This window comes from Delphinapterus leucas, chromosome 10 (genome assembly GCF_059928025.1).
Source record: "Delphinapterus leucas isolate spDelLeu-1000000601 "Yukka" chromosome 10, BTC_Dleu_Yukka2, whole genome shotgun sequence".
Classification (NCBI taxonomy): domain Eukaryota; kingdom Metazoa; phylum Chordata; class Mammalia; order Artiodactyla; family Monodontidae; genus Delphinapterus; species Delphinapterus leucas.
In genome coordinates this window covers 26,314,749-26,334,029 of record NC_143138.1, presented here as the reverse complement: position 1 = coordinate 26,334,029, position 19,281 = coordinate 26,314,749, and the positions used below count along the sequence as shown (strand labels likewise).

Sequence of the window (19,281 nt, the reverse complement as noted above, 5' to 3'; positions counted from 1 at the left end):
CTAGAAGATGATGCAGTCTTTCTATAGCTATATTCTTTTCAAAGAGCTGCTAACTTTACAGCCTGCCTTTTTTATCAAATCCACACAGGTGGTTTCTTTATTCTACTCTATCATTCTTTTCAAACTGGTCTTAAATATAGGCAGAAGAGGCAGTTTTCAAAGTACCCAGAAGCACATGATTCAGGCCTGAAAGCCAGCTTCCTTACACCTTGAAGAAAAGCCATCTGCCTGCCTGGTGTGTGTGTCTTTGGGGTGGGGGTAGGGGGAGGCTGCTCTCTTCACTCTCACCTCATGAGAAGAGTCCAATTTAAACTTCGGACAACAAATTCCCATCCCCTCCCCACACACACTCTCTCTGTGTCTTTCTCCATCACAGACAAACATGCATAATTCCCACAGTAGAATCAACATTTTAAATTATGATATTTTAATTGATCAATAAAATGTTTAACATACAGTGTTTATCTCTTCCTCTAATCTATACCATCTGTTCTTCAAAAATATTTTGAATCTATTTAATAGGAAGGTCTTTAAGTAAAGTTACCAACTGTATCAGATCAATCCTCTAAAGCCCAAATTCTGAAAGGAACATACCAGAAGGTGCTGCCATTTTTATAGAAATAGAAAAGAATTTGTGCCTTCTTTTATTCCAGCTTTCTTGGTTTTGTTTTATTTTTAGTCTTGAGATGCTGTTATGCTGCAGTTCTCTCCATTAGGCTTCAAAGAATTCAGCGTGGCCAACTTGGTATTGCCTTTTTTTAATACAACTTTAATATTTAAAAAATTGATGTATAATTGACATGCAAAAAGCTGTACATATTTCATGTATACAACTTAATGAGTTTAGAAATAAGTATACACCCATGTAACATCACTGCAATCTAGGCCATAAACCTATCTATTCTTTCCAAAAATTTCTTCCCAACCTTTTATCAACTTATTTACTTATTATTACTTTTGGATAAGAACACTTAACCTAATATCTACCCTCTTAGCAAATTTTAAGTACAGAATATCGTATTGTTTGCTATAGGCACTTTGCTGTACAATAGCTCTCTAGGATTTATTCATCATGCATAACTTAACATTGTACCCTTTGACTAGTACCTCTTCGTTTCCCCATCTTCCCTGTCCCGGCAACCACTCAATTTAAAAAATGGGCAAAGGAACTGAATAGACATTTCCCCAAAGAAAACATAACAAATGTACCACAGGTATATGAAAATGTGCTCAACATCACTAATCATCAGGGAAATGCAAATCAGAACTACAAGATATCACCTCACAACCCTTAGTATGGCTTTTATCAAAAAGAAAACACAGGTAACAAGTGTTGGCAAGAAATTGAAAAAATGGGACCTTAGTGCACTGTTGGTGGGAATTATAAACTGGGACAGCCACAATGGAAAACAGTATGGAGGTTCCTCAAAAAATTAAAAATAGAACCACCATATGATCCAGAAATTCCACATCTGGGTATTTACCCAAAGGAAGTGAAAACAGGACCTCAGAGATATCTGCATGCCCATGGTCATTGGTTTTGCCACTTGAAACAAGGTCCATGGTGCTCTGATTGCTCAGGTGACTCAAGACAAAAAAACAAGCAACAGGATAACAACAGCAAAAACCTAGACCTTGCAATCCCCAGGAGACATAAAAGTGAAGAGCAGGCATTCTGATAAATTTGAGGTCAGATGTTTTATCCACATAATGAGGGCAGAGGCTTTATCCACATAATTCTGTTATCTCAATGTATCATTAATGAATCTGTACTAACCTGAAGTTTCATGATTAAATTCCTCTCCATCCCTTGTCGTACATGACACATCCATATTTGGAAAGGCATAAACTGATAAGTCTCAGGTGATCCAATTATCAAATTTTTACATGTGGCAGTTAGTGTTAAAGCCAAATGAGGCACCAAATTTATTTTCCTATGTGGGTTTTTGTTTTGATTTGTTTCCTTAAGAAAAATAATGAAATCAGCTTGTAGTAAATAAATATATTTTCCCAATTTAATCCTGAAGAAAAAACATGAAGATCTATGAAATAAGTGATATAGCTCCATGTAGCAAACATTATTTTCAATGAGTTTATTTCCCCTTCAGCTCTTTTTTGAAAACAAATCCTCTCTTTTTTTCTCTGCTTGACACTAGAGAGGGCAATGTGTCCAGAAAACTATGAGATTCTTTACTTTTCTTTAATGTTACTGGTTATTGTTTTCTCAAGCTTTCAATTATTTCTTCCAGCTGGAGGGAAAAACCCCTCCAAAACACTATTAAATTCCTTAAAAATAAAATGCTTGTATTCTATTTGTTTTAAAAATTATATGCATTATTTCATAAATGCATAATTGATGCTTAAAAGAGAACTTAGAATATAGTACCTGACTAATAAATATTGAGTAAATAATCTCTGTTCTACATTTTAACACATTGTATTCAAGTTCATAACTTCTGAGCAAACTAGTCTGTATTTTCCATTCCTAAGATCGTGAAGTGCTTATGTTCTATATAAATATAAGAATTACTTCTGTAGAGGTGTTCACTGTTCCCAACATTTCCATTGTTATATATTTTAAAAATTCCCAAAGTCTTTAAGAATTTCTTTGTAAATTCCAATAAATTACATTTATTTAATGCTTGGGGTTTCCAAAATAACTTCCTTTCCCCTTGAGTTCAAATACATCCCAGAGACCATGAAGGTTCCTAAAAACTTTTATTCACAATTCACATGTATTTCAACAATAATATCCAGACTTTACAACCCCTGCCATAAGTCCCAATACTCTAAAATATCTTCATACTGCTTGGCAAAGATACTGAAATCCCCATCCTTAGGTTTAATCCTTCTTTTTAATCCAGGGTGTCTAGAAATTCCCAAGAGAAGAATGATATATAAAGCAAAATTATCACTGACCAATAAGTTTATTCATTCACCCATTCATTCACTTAGCAAATATTATCAAGTGCTTTGTTGGATACTGACATATGTAAAAGAAATGAATATAAATAAAATAAGGCTTCCCATTCCACAGGGAGAAGTAAATACTTTTATGAGATTGATCGGATGAGTTTTTGGTGGAAGGAAGAAGTAGATCTGAATCCTTTTTAGTATTTGCTTCTGATATGCACCAAAATAATCATGGCAAGACCCAGGCACTATTTCAAAGTAAGGAACATTGTGTCTGTTTCTCCCTTCTTTCTAGTGCCCATCCATCCCCGAGAACCCAATGCCTTCATTTGCTCATAACCCCCAATGGCTGGAATCCCCATGATGCCCCAACTACCTACCCTCCACACATATCCAGGGTCTAAGTAGTTCTATAGTCCCATTCACATCTCAACTATACCCCCATTCTCTCCAGGCTATAGTCACTGACACCTGACTAATAAAGAATTAGTGTAAGAAAAACATGTAGGCTAATCCATCTACTACTATTTGCCCAAGTGCAGCAGAATGCTCACCTGATTAGAATTCAGAGACCTAAATTTGAATCCCAATTAAGCCATTCCTTGGGAAAATTGCTTAGCTTCTCTGATTTTCTGTTCCCCGCGTGCAAAATAAGAGAACTAAAACTTCATGGAGGTGATAGTAAGGATTAGGTGAAACATCACATATAAAAGTATTACAGTGGGGCTTCCCTGGTGGCGCAGTGGTTGAGAGTCCGCCTGCCGATGCAGGGGACACGGGTTCGAGCCCCGGTCTGGGAAGATCCCACATGATGCGGAGCAGCTGGGCCCGTGAGCCATGGCCGCTGAGCCTGCGCTCCAGAGCCTGTGCTCCGCAACGGAGAGGCCACAACAGTGAGAGGCCCACATACCACACACAAAAAAAAAAAGTATTACAGTGCCTGCCCTTACCAGGCATAAAAGTATTAGCTATCATCTGTTTTTTACACCCAATATATATTTTTGAATGTTCGCTCTATGCCTGTCACTTCATTATTTGGTGAGCCAAAGAGACATAGGCCTGGCTCTCATGAAACTTAAGTCTTTGTGGAGGAAATAGACATCTAAATATAATCACACAGATAACTATACAGGCACAAACTGTGCTAAGTGGTAAGAAGGAAAAATGCAAAATATCATGGGGATAGAGCACTCTAGACAGAAAAAGTAGTATATATGAATAGCATAAAGTGGGGGAAAGCTCCATACACTCAGAAGACTGAAAAATAGCAAGGGCACCTAGACTGAAGAAGCTGGAGGGCAGTGGTGAGAGGTGGAGGTGGAAAGGCAGGCAGATGAGCGGGTCAGGCAGGACTTTGAAGGCTACGTGACAAATTGGAGACATTCTCCTAAGAGTGACATAAAGCCAACAAAGAGTTTTAAGCAGGGAAATTACATAACCACTTTGTATTTTTAAAAGATCACTCTGGCTGCAGTGGAGAAGAATGGAGTTGATAAGGGCAAGACAAGCCAGAGGAGAATAGCTAAGGGGCATCCTAGTGGTTCACCTGAGAGGTGGTGAAAGGAGAGATGATGAAAAGCAGGCAGATGGGAGAAATACTTAGGAACAGAATATACAAGATTGGTTGAAGTGTCAAGAAGAACTGTGCAGTCGGTAATGGGAGACGACATCATGGGCTCAATCCGAAAAGCTGGGGAGGGGCAAGGTGGCAGCTGGGAATGGCAGACTTGTGCAGGGAGGAGAGGAATAGAGGATGCTCTCCAGGGGTTTAGTTTGAGATACCTGTAAGTCATCTTTGTAGAGGTTTCAATTTGACAGTTGGACATATGGGTCTGATACTTGGAAAAAGAAAAAATATTTTCCTGGCTTTAAACACTGTCTATAGGTTGATGGCTATCAAACTTACATTCTCAGAAATACTGGGGAAGCAGAGACAGAACGAGGAGAGAAGAACTAGCATCAAGAAGTCGATGAGGGCTCAAGGGAATTTTTTAATCATATGGACATGCAAAAAGATGCATAAGTGCTGTTGGGAAGCATCCTGTACCAGGGAAAGGTTGTAGACAGGGAAAGGAAACAACCTGGAGGGGAAGACCGGCACGTGATGCAGGGAACGCCAGGTGAGACTGACCTTTGAGAGAAGGTAAAACACTTTCTCTGTTAGAACAGAAGAGAAGAAGGTAGGGGCACATGCAATCCGTGTGCACTCATCTCCTTTCAAGAGGAAACTGAATATTTGTACAAAGTGTACAAATTAAAACACCCTGCAAAGATTACAAACTTGGGACACCCTTTCAGCTCACCTTTAAATCACATAATGTAAACATTAAAATCCACCTGACAATAACCAATCAGGGATGATCTCTATTACAAAACTTTTAGTATGAAATGAATCTATATATCTGGGCATTTGGCTTAGTTTCTCCCTAAAAAATTATATTCCCTCTACAACATCTGAATGGGGTTCTTTTAAAAGTAATTGAATTTATAGATTCATATGGGGGAAAAATGTTTGCAACGTTGTGTCTTCTTGTACTGGTGTGTCATAATTTATTCACCTAAGTTTTAAGGGTTTTTCTTTTTTTCATATGCCTTGTTAAGTTTACATCTAGGGTTTTTTTCCATAAAAATTAGAATCTTTTGTCTATTACCTTTTCTAATTGATGATTATTATGATATAAGAATGCTATTGCTCATTATATATTGGTGTGGTTTCAGCTGTTTTACTGACCTCTTTTGTTTAACAATATTTCATTTGAATTTCTTGTATTTTTCTAGTGAAAAATAATATGTTTACCAGTAATTGTTTTCCTCCTTCTTTCTCATGGTTATGCCCTTTATTATATTTTTTCTTGTCCTATTGCATTGTCTGTCATCTCCAGTCATAAGAGCTGGTTTGCTCCTGACTCTAACAGAAAGTAATTAATCTTTCATGGTTATCTTTGAACTTTCCTGTGGATTTCTTATAAATACTTTATATCAGGTTAAGAAAAATTTCTTCTATTTCTAGCCTAATAATTTTGGGGTTGGTTGAGTAGGCAATGAAATCGATCAGATGCTTTCTTTTCATAAGTTGGTAAGCCTTTGTGGGAAATCCTCTTGTTACTCCTACAGAATCCTCTTGTTATTACCATGTAAACATTTTTCCTTTGGGTGGGGAGAAGATAAGTTTGACACACTGTGATCATTAGTTGTAACTTTTGCCCCTAAGTAATGCATAAAGATAGCTCTGTGCCCCATTCAAGAGGAAGACTGCATATTTTTCACACCAAGAAAAAAAAGCAGAAAATGGAATACTGTCAAAAAATCTTGCTTGAAATATTTGCTTAGATTTTATTTTTATTTTATTTAGATGCTTCTATGAAATAACTTGGAGAAATTTTCCCTTCAGTGTCCCAAATATGCTGAGAAACTTGTGACTGGACACCATTATAAACCTATAATTTGTTTCAATGATTTAATCCTTCCTCAGCACTTCTTAACCCATCCTCTTTGCCCCACTGTCCTACTATGTTTTTTTTCTTCATACTCAAAGTTAGTTCCCCAAAATAACACTTCCATCACTCACCCCCATGACTACATGGGCTCTGCAGCCTTGGACGTTTTAGGTCTTCAAGAGCCCATTCTTAGGTAGAGAGACAGAGTAATGTAGGTGAAAACTGGCACTGTATTTGATAAGGGGAGAAAGTTAAACTTTTTTGGCCGTTCTCTGGATCTTCATATATTGAAAAGTGTGCCTTATTATTATAAAGAGATTCAAGGTACAGTCTTGGGGAGAGAAAAGTGTTCCAATGTTGCCTTAATTAATTACATTAATAAATTTTTCCTGAAGTAGAAACATACTTGCATTCCTAGGATTAAACTCTATTTAATCATTATATATGATTCTTCTAAAGTACAGGTACATTTGATTTTCTAAAACTTCTCATCAATGTCAATTAGATTAGCACCTAATATTCTTTCTTTGTGCTCTCTTTGTCTAATTTTAGAATCAATTTTATAGCTTTGAGAATGAATTCAGAAGTTTTGTGTCTTCTTCCGGGCTCAAAAAGTGTTGATATTTTGGTGATTACATGTTCCTTGAAGGTATGTTTTGAATTTTTTAAGAAGCATCCTGAGTGATTTCAGACATAGGTGGGCTATGGATTCCACTTTGGAAATCAATTGGCCCAGAGAAATTCTCCCACTCGTACAATAAGGTATAAATATTTTTGCTGTAATAATGCTTGTAAAAATTGGGGAAAAAATTTAAGTTCATCAGTAAAATAGTAGTTCAATAAATCATGTTACATTTTTTCTCTGGAATAGTATGCAGTCATTTAGTAGGACGCAGTAGATTTCTTTTTACTGATATGTTGTCTCCAAGACATATTGTTAATTTTTTAGAAGTCCATATGAATAATTAGGACATATTTTCCTGAATTGATTCAAAATGCAAATGATTAGTAGTTTACAACCATCTCAGTTGATCTCATGCATGCTAAAGTTTAAGAACTTCTGCTCTCAATCTTGGTTTCCTTGTGCATAGAATGTGGTGCCAACATCACAGCATCTTTATAAAACTTAAGTGAGATAAAATAATATTAACACAATGCCCGGCACATAAAAAAACTGAACTCATTTTATTATCTTATTAAACAAATGAGTGTATTATTACCACTGGCACTACTATTATCACTATACTGTAATTACTGTTACTATTACTAAATGAAGGATCGAAATCTCTTTGATCTGTCATATGTTTCTGTAGCCTTATATTTACATAATGTATTCCTTTTTTTGGCTCAAAAAATTAAATTTGAATACTTCTGCTATTTCTTGCATCATTTCTTGCTGATAATATTTTACTGCCTTCTGATTTTAACCCAGCCTCTCTGACTACTATCATTCAAGTAATGTGGGACCTTGTAGCAAGGCCAGCACTTGGCACTGAAGTGCTGGAATGGTCCTTATTATGCAGTGTGATTTGGGTTTGTCTGTGATGAAATATGGTGGAATTTGGATGGGAGAAGAAAAGATACTAAAATCATAGAGTTGCCAAAAATTGTGGCTAAAGTTTTCCTCTCTGAGTGGGGCTTGAATTAAGCATGCTATGGCAAAAACTATTTACCATAAAATACTCTATTTTCCAAGTACCAACCAGTCTCTCCCTTTTCTCTGTTACCTGAAAGACCTTGGCACGAAGCTACATGCCCCTTTGGTCCTAGTTCTCCTTTTCCCTTGGGGAAAAAAGTCCACATTTCTCACACAGCTTAAAAGAAGAGACTCATAACCATACTTAATGTATAAAAGCTGTGATTTCCATGCAAACTGTTGCCTTCCCAGAAAAACAGAAAAGCCCTCTTTAGCAGTTTAAAACCCTTTAACTGTTTCCTTCCCTTTCCACTTGAACTACTGGGCTGCTCTGCCGGAAGCCTTCTCTGATGAATGAGGTAATTTAAGAAGTGTGAGAAGCCTTTTTAATTCATTCAGACTCTTAAGATATCATTAAATACACACCAGGTACACACACCCGGAGCCAAAAAGACATACTGCACCACTCCGAAGATTCCCTCAGTTACAATGATTTCCTCACTAGTGCTGCGATTCAGACGTGAACTAGTCAAACAGCAGCACTTGGGTCCCTTTGCAGTAGCCAGTGTCATAGCTCTAAGCAGGCGCTGATGTTTTCTCGTTTACCCTCTTCCTTTTATAGTTTCACCAAAAAAAGAAAACAAACAAAACCAGGTGCGTCCACGCTACGCAAATGAGAAAAGGTAACCTCTGAAACAATTTCCCAGCAAACAGAAGATCCTCAAGCTGCTCTAGCTAACACCACAGGAGGTGTGTCATCCGCCCAGGTGCTAAGCCAGGGCGGGCCTGCGGGCTGGGGAGGCAGTTAAGTCCCCAGAGAGCTCCGAGCTCCTGCTCAGCAAGCCACGCCAGGCCCAGCAGATCCTCAGGTGCTGACCCACGGGGGGAACATCAGGCTCCGGTGCAAGGTGCGGGGAGGAGCTTGAGCGAAGGCCACCAGCTCAGCAGGGGAGAAGGGAAAGCCACTGGGAACACAAGAGTTCGGAGAACTCCATTGACAAAAGGAATGAGCCTGGGGCTTCCCTGGTGGCACAGTGGTTAAGAGTCCACCTGCCGATGCAGGGGACGCGGGTTTGTGCCCCAGTCCGGGAAGATTCCACATGCCGCAGAGCGGCTGGGCCCGTGAGCCATGGCCGCTGAGCCTGTGCGTCCGGAGCCTGTGCTCCGCAACGGGAGGGGCCACAACAGTGAGAGGCCCGCGTACCAAAAAAAAAAAAAAGGAATGAGCCTGCCCTCTCTTGCACAGAGCATCCTCTTAGCTGTGGGAAGCACAACTCACAGAGAGTAAGTTTCTGGCCCAAGGAACCTGAATAAATGCTGGAATTGAATGATTCCCAGGCCGGGTTCTGTGGTAGACCACCAGGGCTCCCCAACAAGGTCAGCACCTGCTAGTCAGTTGCTAAGGTTCTTAGGGTCTCACCACCCTCCACCCATCCCTAGTGTGCAAAGATTCTCAGAGTGACAGTGACAGCTCTCCCTTCGGCTTCCAAAACCCCTAGAAACACTTTCACAGGAACCGACTAGGCAGTACCTGCCTCTCACTCTCCTTTACTCACTCTAGCATTTATGGAGTCTCAGCTCCACGCCAGATCTTGTGTTTTCCACTGGGATAAGTTGAATAAGATAGGGCCTCTGTCCTCAAGGCAACATAAACGTAAATAATAATTACAGAATAAGGAAATAGGCCCAAGGTGTTGTAGGAACACAGAAGAAAGAGAACTACATCAAACGGGATTCAGGGACACTTTCTGGAAGAGATGACACTAAGTTGAGCGTTCAAAGACAGAAAGTAGCAACTGGCAGAGGGTTAGGGTGGGAAAGGGGGCGGGGGTAAGTGGGAAGGAGGGGTGGGGCAAGTGCCAGGCAGAAAGAATAACAAGTATAAATGAGCAGAGAGGAGAAAGAGCCGCCTCCGTCCGAAAACAGTAAGTAGACGCGTGCGATTGGTCGGCAGGGCGCACAGGGGAGAGCTGGGCAACGAGGCCAGATCACAAAGGACTCTGTGGTCCAAATCAATGACGTGGAGATTTACCCTAAAGGCCTTGGGGAGCCCCTGGAATATTCTACAATATTCTATACCCAAGACCAAGGCCTTCGGAAAATTGAAACTTGCTGCTCTTGACAGTTAGGTTTTTCAGGTTTCCAAAAAGGTTAACCTATTCTCAAAACAAAATAGGTTCTGAAGTCAAATTTCTAATTTTATATGTTGTCACTTAATTTTTAAAACATCTAAAGTGATATACATATAGAATGATATGTACCATACACAGCACAGTCCAAATAAAGAGGACTCTTACTATAGTTAGTAAACACTAATATGGTATTACAGCAACCACCCCAAGGCATCCAGCCTCACTATGCCAACAACAATCATTCCTGCTGACCCACTGCAAGTCCAGCAAGGATGCCATCAATATGAATGGAAGAGAGGGGCTGGGATTCATCAGCATTCCATCCAGTTCACTGTTCATTCATTCATTTAACAAAAACACAGAGAGCATCTCCTCTGTTCCAGAGCTATCATGGACCATAGGAACACAAAGATGCGAAGTTCCTGTTGGTAGTCATCACATGCTGGAAGACAGCAGGGTGACGCCCGCCTTTTGCACCTGTGAGCACAGCCCAGCCGATCCTGGCACAGTGCAGCAAGCTCACCACCTCTGTGCAAACCCTCCACACACTACTGCCACCTGAGAAATGCAGTCAGAGGGGCTATCCAACTGTCCTTAAACCAGACAAAAACCCAGCTCAATCCAGGTAAGAGCAATGTTTTTTTATCCAGACACTAACTTGCCATCAGGCAATGTTATCATGTAAATAAAGAGAGGAAAACGGATGGCTTCAGACAGGATCCAGGGCTCACAAAGCATCACTGATGTGACAAATGCAAGAAAGTGAGGACAAGCCATTCGACACAGAGCAGGCCCTAGGAGTACACAGCAGCCTGACAAACAGGATCCTGGTCTTAACAACACATCTGTAGCAAAAGGCAGTCACATCCCACCTATAGGTTTTTGTTTATTAAATGCTATTAATTTTCAAATATGGGGATATACCTCTAAGAAACAGATATTCCTAACTTTCTCTTAAAATATGCTTTATGGTGGTGTATCTGTTTATATCACCATGACCCTTTAGATCATAGCCTTTGAAGGGCTCTATTCTGATCCCTCCCACATGATTAAATAGGGATAGTGTAATGAACTAAACACACTCAAGGAATCTGGAGGCCTAGATTTGAATCTGTGCTGTCTCCATGATCTCTGAACTCTTTCTTGGATACCCCTTTTGGGTCCCATTTTCCTCAGTTATAAAATGAGAGATAATTGTGGCAGAGACCATTAGTTGTCTCCCAGTATCTTTTTTCTTTTCCCTTAGTCACAAGAACTCCAAGTTTTAGCTGAATACATTGTCACCTAGCCAAAAGATTACATTTCCCAGTCTCCTTTCCCATTAGTTATGGCCATTCGGGCAAGTTTTGGCCAATAAGATGTAAGAAGTGGTGTCAAGTGTGACTTAGAGGTGGAATCCTTCCTAATTCCTGCTGCCTAGAATGTGGTTGCAATGGCTAGAGCTCCAGCCGACATCTTGGACCACAGAGTAACTTTGGGAATGGAAACAGCACATAATGGAGCAAATAAGAGTCCAAGTTCCTGACACCACAGAACAGACATAAGAGAGATAGAAATTTCTCTTTTTCAGGTCTTTGTTACTCATAGAAGACCTAATCTTACCTAATACAACTGATGCCTAACCTCATGGAGTGGTAGCAAATGTTAAGTGTGAGAGTACTTTGTACTCAGAGTGTTTCCCTAAAATCTTGGCGTCATGAGCTGCTCTGTGAATAAAAGGGTTACATGGTTAAACATCCTGGAGAAACAGCACATACTATATCCCCCTGGAAATTACACAATCCATATTATCATATAAAGGGCTTTGAAAAGAACGGAAGCAAAGAAATTATTTTTGTTTAGTCCCAAATTTCCCAAACTCATTTGACGTCGTTATCTTTCTTACATGGGATGCTTATAAAGAGCTAATTTCATAGGAAACAATTTGAGAAATTCTGGGTAAACTTACCGTTAGTAATAGGCAACATCTACATGACTGTTTTAGCCTTACAGTATGGTTTACCTAATTAGATTCATGTCATTACAGTCCACGTCCTCAGGTATATGCTTTCATAACTCTCTGTATGTTTTCTACAGCAATTCTTTTTATTTATTTATTTATCTTTGGATGCGTTGGGTCTTCGTTGCTGCGCGCGGTCTTTCTCTAGTTGTGGTGAGTGGGGGCTACTCTTCATTACGGTGCACAGACTTCTCATTGCAGTAGCTTCTCTTGTTGACAGCATGGGCTCTAGGCATGAGGGCTTCAGTAGTTGTGGCTCACGGGCTCTAGAGCACAGGCTCAGTAGTTGTGGCTCATGGGCTTAGTTGCTCCACAGCATGTGGGATCTTCCCAGACCAGGGCTGAAACCCGTGTCCCCTGCATTGGCAGGTGGATTCTTAACCACTGCACCACCAGGGAAGTCTCTCTACAGCAATTCTTAATTTTATTAGTTTATAATGCTCACTTTGAGGAGGAGTTTTAACCACTTTCACTCCCTGGATAGTGTGAAGGCCAAGGACTCCTCAGGGCCCATGTGGATCCTAATGAACTGAATGTAGGAATCCGCCTTCTAAGGGAGCATTCCTGAATACACATAAGAAATTCTGAGAAACACTGACATAAGGGTAAAATAAGAGATTTTTAATGTGTTTTCAAGTAAGGGGAAAAAAACAGAGTTACCAGCAAGACCCCATTACTGGGCTCAACTGGTCTGGATGTCCAAGAGAGATAACTTACATGGCTGGAAACTGATGTTGGCTACTAGCTAGAGTTCATCTGGACTGCCAAGCAGTGTGAAAAACACAGGGCCTCCATAGAATTTGGGGTTCCCATAGCCTGAGGGCTGCATCCCAAAAGGGAGCATCCCAAGAGCAAGAAAGACATCCAGGCAAAATGGTCTTCTTATGCAAGTGTTCTTGTGACCTAGGCCTGAAAGTCCCAGAACATCACTTCTACTATATTCTATTGGTCAAGCAAGTCAGGAAGGCAGACTCACATTCAAAGGAAAGGGAGTGAGCCTCCACTTCTCCAGGGGAGGAATAGCACACACTTACAGGGAGAGAAGGAATTTATGGCAGCACTTTTCAAAGAATATCTACAACAACAACACGGACGTTACGATAGTAATTAGAACCAGAACTAGATACCGTTATTTAATGTGCTAATAAAGAAGCATATATATTAGTATATCACAAATTTGTTTTTTAGTATTTTGATAGCTGGATCAATACAACTGGCTTCTTTTCTGATCCTATTTTATTTTATGCATTAAAAATATTATTCTGAGAATGGATCTAGGCTTCACTAGACTGCCAAAGGGACTTAGGGCACACGAGAAGTTCAGAGTCCCTGGGTTGTGTGAAAGGGTGGTGACCCCCAAGGATCAACAGTGAACCACTGTGTTAGCCCCGCCCCTGCTGGCCGGGCTGTACCTCTCATGGGCAAACTTCTTATCTTTAAAGCTCTACATACGAAGAGACTCCAAAAGCTCCCTCAAGAAAGTATAATCAATTCAAGAAATGCCAACTGTACCTAAACCAATAATTGGGAAATCATGAATTATTTAATTCAACATTCTGAGAATATCTGCATGGAAAACAGACCATAAAGTAAAGTGAAAAAGAAGTAATTCAATTAGAGCAAGTGAAAAAAAGCCCTGCTCTAGATTAAGGGCCCAATGGGCAGCTGTTCCTTACTTGGCTCAAACTTCCCTGGCCCCAACCAGGAGGGTAAAATACATATGCAGTCACTCAGGTCCCCTTCTCTTATAAGAAATCCCTGTGTCTCCTCAAAGAATATTAATTCCATGAGACAAATTTCTTAGGGGAACAAAATGAGGTAAAATATAGGTTTCTGCATTAACGTCAAGGAAAAGTTTCATTAATTCTCAGCAAATTTGTTGCAGTGCAGATCACAGACTATGAGGTCGGTAAGAGCTTGAAAGGTGATTTCTTAGTAGGGTGACCAACTCGTGCTGGTTTGCCTTGAACTTTCCAGGTTTTATCACTAAAAGTCATGTGTCCCAGGAAACTCCTCAGTTCTGTATAAATGAGAGTAGTTAGTCACTCTATTTACTAATGACTTTAAAGAGATTAGCTCCTAAGGTCAACATCCCAAAATAAATATCAAAATCTCTGGATGCTGCTTTCAGTATTCTGAATTTGAAAGGACTTCACCAATGTACTCTGATGGACTACTACTGGCTGTTTAAAATATGACCTTCAAGGCTTCCCTGGTGGCGCAGTGGTTGAGAGTCCGCCTGCCGATGCAGGGGACACGGGTTCGTGCCCCGGTCCGGGAAGATCCCACATGCCGCGGAGTGGCTGGGCCCGTGAGCCATGGCTGCTGAGCCTGCACGTCCGGAGCCTGTGCTCTGCAACGGGAGAGGCCACAACAGTGAGAGGCCCGCGTACCGCAAAGAAAAAAAAAAAAGACCTTCAATATGACCTTCTGACCTCCAGAATTGAACTCATTGTAACAATTATATACAATCTTCTACATTTTTATAAAAAATGTATTTATTGTGTTGATTTATATTTTTGTAATATTGTACCCCTTTAGGAAATGACAATGATATCTTGGAGAAGATAGCCTAAGTCTACTCTATTCTCCCAAACTGACTGAGCTATACAAATTGACCAGTTCTGCTGGACTAAGCCTATTATATGACCTATTTATTTAGAACATTTGGCAATACTCTAGAGAGTGGCTAGGGACAACCGGGCCGCCACCCTAGAAGTGCTGCTGTCTCACCAGGGAGTAATTGCTTTAAATTTTAACAAATTTTCTTTCTTTTAATTTTCTCCCTTGTGGAGGAAAGGGAACCCTCATACACAGTTGGTGGGAAAGTAAATTGATGCAGCCGCTGTGAAAAATAATATGGAGATTTCTCAAAAAACTAAAAATAGAACTACCATATGACCCAGCGATTCCACTCCTGGATATATATCCAAAAACAAAAAACAAAACCACTAATTTGAAAAGATACATGCACCCCAATGTTCATAGCAGCATTATTTACAATTACCAAGATATGGAGCAACCTAAGTGTCCATCAACAGATGAATGGATAAAGATGTGGCATACACACACACACACACACACACACACAATGGAATACTATTCAGCCATAAAAAAGAATGAAATTTTGCCATTTGCGGCAACATGGATGGACTTGGAGAACATTATGCTAAGTGAAATAAGTCAAAGGAAGATAAATACTATATGATATCACTTATATGTGGAATCTAAAAAATACAACAAACTAGTGAATACAATTTAAAAAAAAAGAAGCAGACTCATAGGTATAGAGAACAAACTAATGGTTACCAGTGGGGAGAGGGAAGAGGGGAGGGGTAATGTAGGGTAGGGGAGTAAAAGATTCAAACTATTATGTACAAAAAAAGCTACAAGAATATATTTTATAACACAGGGAACATAGCCAAATATTTTATAATAACTATAAATGGAATATAACCTTAAAATAATATGGGGATCCTTGAAGGCACTGATCTCTACGAGGGTTTTTACAGAGATCCAATACAGATGTGTTAAACAATAAGCCAAGACAAGCATTAGATTCTGCATTTGATTTGTAGGAGCCTGCAGAGAGTATACAGTTTTCTCTCAGGCAGCTTCTAAACTACCACCCTCCTGGTCCTCCATGGAACGTTTACTATGAACCACCTCCACCACCTCGGTATCACTCTTTTCTTGCCTTCTGTTGTCTGACTTCTCCTCCTGGTTTCATGATTGCTCCTTCTCTGGGTTCTCTTCCTTCCATTTAAATTAGAATTTCCTCCAAGATGTTGTCGCCTACCCCCTCCTTGCATCTCTCTGTTGGCTCCCATGCTGGCTCTAACCCTAGTTCAATCTCCAAGGCTTCCTTAGTCAACTCTTCGAGGATTACCAAATCTAAATCCAGATTCCCAACTGGCTTCCTTCCCAAACTCCTGAGTCATCTTTTCAGCTTCATTCTCCTTTACCCTTCACAATTAATAAAATGCCAGGTCCTGCCAATTCTCCTTTCTTATCAAGTTTATGACACATACTTGTATTTTTCCAAAGCAACCACCAATGCATTTATTGCTACTAGGAATCTTATAGTTTGTACTGTGATGGTCAAAGTACTCTTAAAAGTCCTAAGGAAAATAACACATAACTCCTTTAAAAATTAGTTTTAAACTGCACATGGAGAAAGAAGTTGTTACAGTAGCAAAGGAGTCACACCTAAGTCAATGGAAGAAACGCACCAGAGGTGTTTTATAGGTATACCTGTTAGGTTCCTCTCAGGCTAGAACCCAAAGTTCCCAGAAGGGTCACACTTCTGGGAGACTGGAGTTAGGAGTTTGTAAAGTTATAAAAGTAGTGATTCTCTAGGTGCAGTAAGTGCCAAAAATAAATCCTAGGTCTCCTACACACTTCACACTCCAATATCCCCCCACCCAAATTATGATCCGCAAGCCCTGGGGAAGTATGTGCCCTCCGAGAAAATTGCTATGATCCTAATACTAATGGACTATGACAATGAGTGTGTTTCTCAGGTGAGTAAGGAAAGAAAAGAGTTTGAAAATCCGCTCAATTAGACTAAAACTCCAATTAGTTCCAGCAAGTTAGCAAGCCATAAAGTGTCAGGGTCTACATGTCTTGGGCCCCAAGAGAAGATTCTAAGTAAGTTCTAATTAGCCCAGAAACAAGCGCCATGACTGAGTCAAGCAGAGATTGACAAACTGAGATTAGAGAAAGGATATCAACTTATTTTAATATTTTTTATTGTGCTCCTTTTGTCACTTGCAGGAAATGAAAATCTCTGCTGTGATTTTAATTGAAATTTACTTTTTATGGGGAAAACATATACAGTTGTAAAAATACCTAAAAAAAAAAATTCAACTCCTGGTTGTCTACCCCTGGCAAGGACATCCTATCACAGGTCTTGCCTGGTAGTTATGGCATTACTGCTATTCATTTGTAAAAACCCGTTTGAATCACAGTCATTGCAACTAAAAGGAACTCCCTAGCCTCCAGTGTGTCTCTCAAATGTAAACCTATTTTAGGGACACAAATCATCTAAAATTTAACAAATAAAGCAATAGTGTTTCTTCTTATAAATTTTAGAAGGCAATTTGCAACACTTGGGTTGAAAACAAGGAGACTGAAATCCCACTCTTATCCTTGATACAAAATGTCATATATGTTTGGGCAATGATAATAATGTGTTTCATAGGATTCTACAATTTAGAAAACACTTGCATTATCTTAGCTCATTTGAGTTGAGTGTCACTAAGTTCCCTACCAGCTCAACAATTCTATGTATCCATATTTTACATATATATGTTTACTTAATACAACTAAATTCACGGAAAAACACCAAAAATACAACAAATAAATTGTTTGACAATCATTCATTTCATCAAAGGAGTCCATATTGCAAAGGATTTTGCACTTAGATTGCCTTAAATAGTAAGCTTCTATGGTACATTCTTAAATATTGGATATATAAAAAGTCAGTTTAAGTTAAACATTTCAGAACTGTTTGGGGAGGCCTGTGGAAATACTTGCTTCAGGGAGCTTGGGATCCTGATGTTTCCTTCCTGTGGGAAGGACATGGCCTCAACACCCTTTACCATGAAGAAAGGTTTCCGGAGGTCTGTGCTCACCTCTAAGAAACTGCCTAAAAGAAGGAGATTTATACAGTATCTAAAGGTCCTTTGATCTCTCTTTTCAGATTTTCTTTTTATTTATTTGCTAATAATGCTGGTTAAAATTTCTGTGTCGAGTACCTCTTGAAATCATATTTGTTTGTTCTTCCCTTATATAATCGTAAAGAATAGCTTTCCCGGGCTTCCCTGGTGGCGCGGTGGTTGAGAGTCCGCCTGCCGATGCAGGGGACGCGGGTTCGTGCCCCGGCCCGCGAAGATCCCACATGCCGCGGAGCGGCTGGGCCTGTGAGCCATGGCCGCTGAGCCTGCGCGTCCGGAGCCTGTGCTCCGCAGCGGGAGAGGCCACAACAGTGAGAGGCCCGTGTATCGCAAAAAAAAAAAGAATAGCTTTCCCATTCATGTTCTAAATAAGGTAAAAGAATTGTTGACTGTTATCCTTGCAGACTTTTCATTTCTGCCCTGAAGGAAACAAAATGCTCAACGTATTCGTGCTCCACTTCTCCCCTCACCCCAAAGCACTCCTCTCTCTCCCAAGAAGAGGCTTCTGGTCACCCACATAGAGATTTGGACACAGGCTGCGGCCCAAACACTGTCATCCATTGCCCGTCTCAGGGTGAGAAATCCCAGATCAGGGCCCCAATTTTGTTCAAGGGTTGAAGAAGCCGACTTTCAGGCAGTGAAGAGGCAATACCATAACACCTGGCATGGTAGGTAGTAGAGAATAAAGAAACTAAAATCCTTTGACCAGTCTGTCTCCTGGTGTGCTTCAATTTCTGACTCACTTAAGCCAACAGGATCTAAATAATGTCTGCCCAGGGAGGGAAGACAGCACAAATTGACCAGACCCTAAAACTCTCAAACCTTTTGAATTAAGTCAGGTACATCTGCTCTTAATTACATACATGCACACACACTACACACATAAACGCATACACAGTGGTAGGTTAAAGACAGCTGCAAGTTCTTTGCTCTTCTTGCCAATAAAAGTAGAACCTAATTCTCCTCCTTTGTATCTGCGTTGGCTTTAGTGCCCTGCTTGACCAAGAGAATGTGATGGTCATGATATTCTGAGTCTGCTAAGGCTGGCTCGGAAGGCATGCAACTTTCACCCAGGTCTCTTGGACTGCTCACTCTTGGGGAACTCCGCTTTAGGATGTTCCTTCTTGGATTCCAGCTGCCACACTGTTAGAAAGCCCAAGAAGCCCCACAGAGAAACCCATGTGGAGAGGAACCGAGGCCTCTTAGCTGACTGCCCTGACTGAATTCCCAGCCAATAACCAGTGTCAACCACCAGCTGCATGAGTGAACTCTCTTGGACCACCCAACCACGCTGGGCCTTTAGATGAGCCCAGCCACCATCGACGGCAATGCATGAAAGACCCCAGCAAGAATACCCCAGCCTAGCCCTTCCTCACAAAACTGTGAACAAAATAAAACATATGTTTTAAGCTATGAAGTTTCTAGGTGGTTTGTTAAATATTGATAGATTTCCAGAATACACACACTCCCGCAGTCACCATACTAA

The 19,281-nt window shown here is 40.3% G+C and overlaps 1 protein-coding gene across 1 annotated transcript in view; it reads right to left on the bottom strand.

The window, feature by feature from the left end:
- PKHD1 (PKHD1 ciliary IPT domain containing fibrocystin/polyductin) overlaps window positions 1-19,281 on the bottom strand; it is a 425,169-nt gene that overhangs the window by 160,145 nt on the left and 245,743 nt on the right. The gene's annotated exons all lie outside the window — the stretch shown is intronic.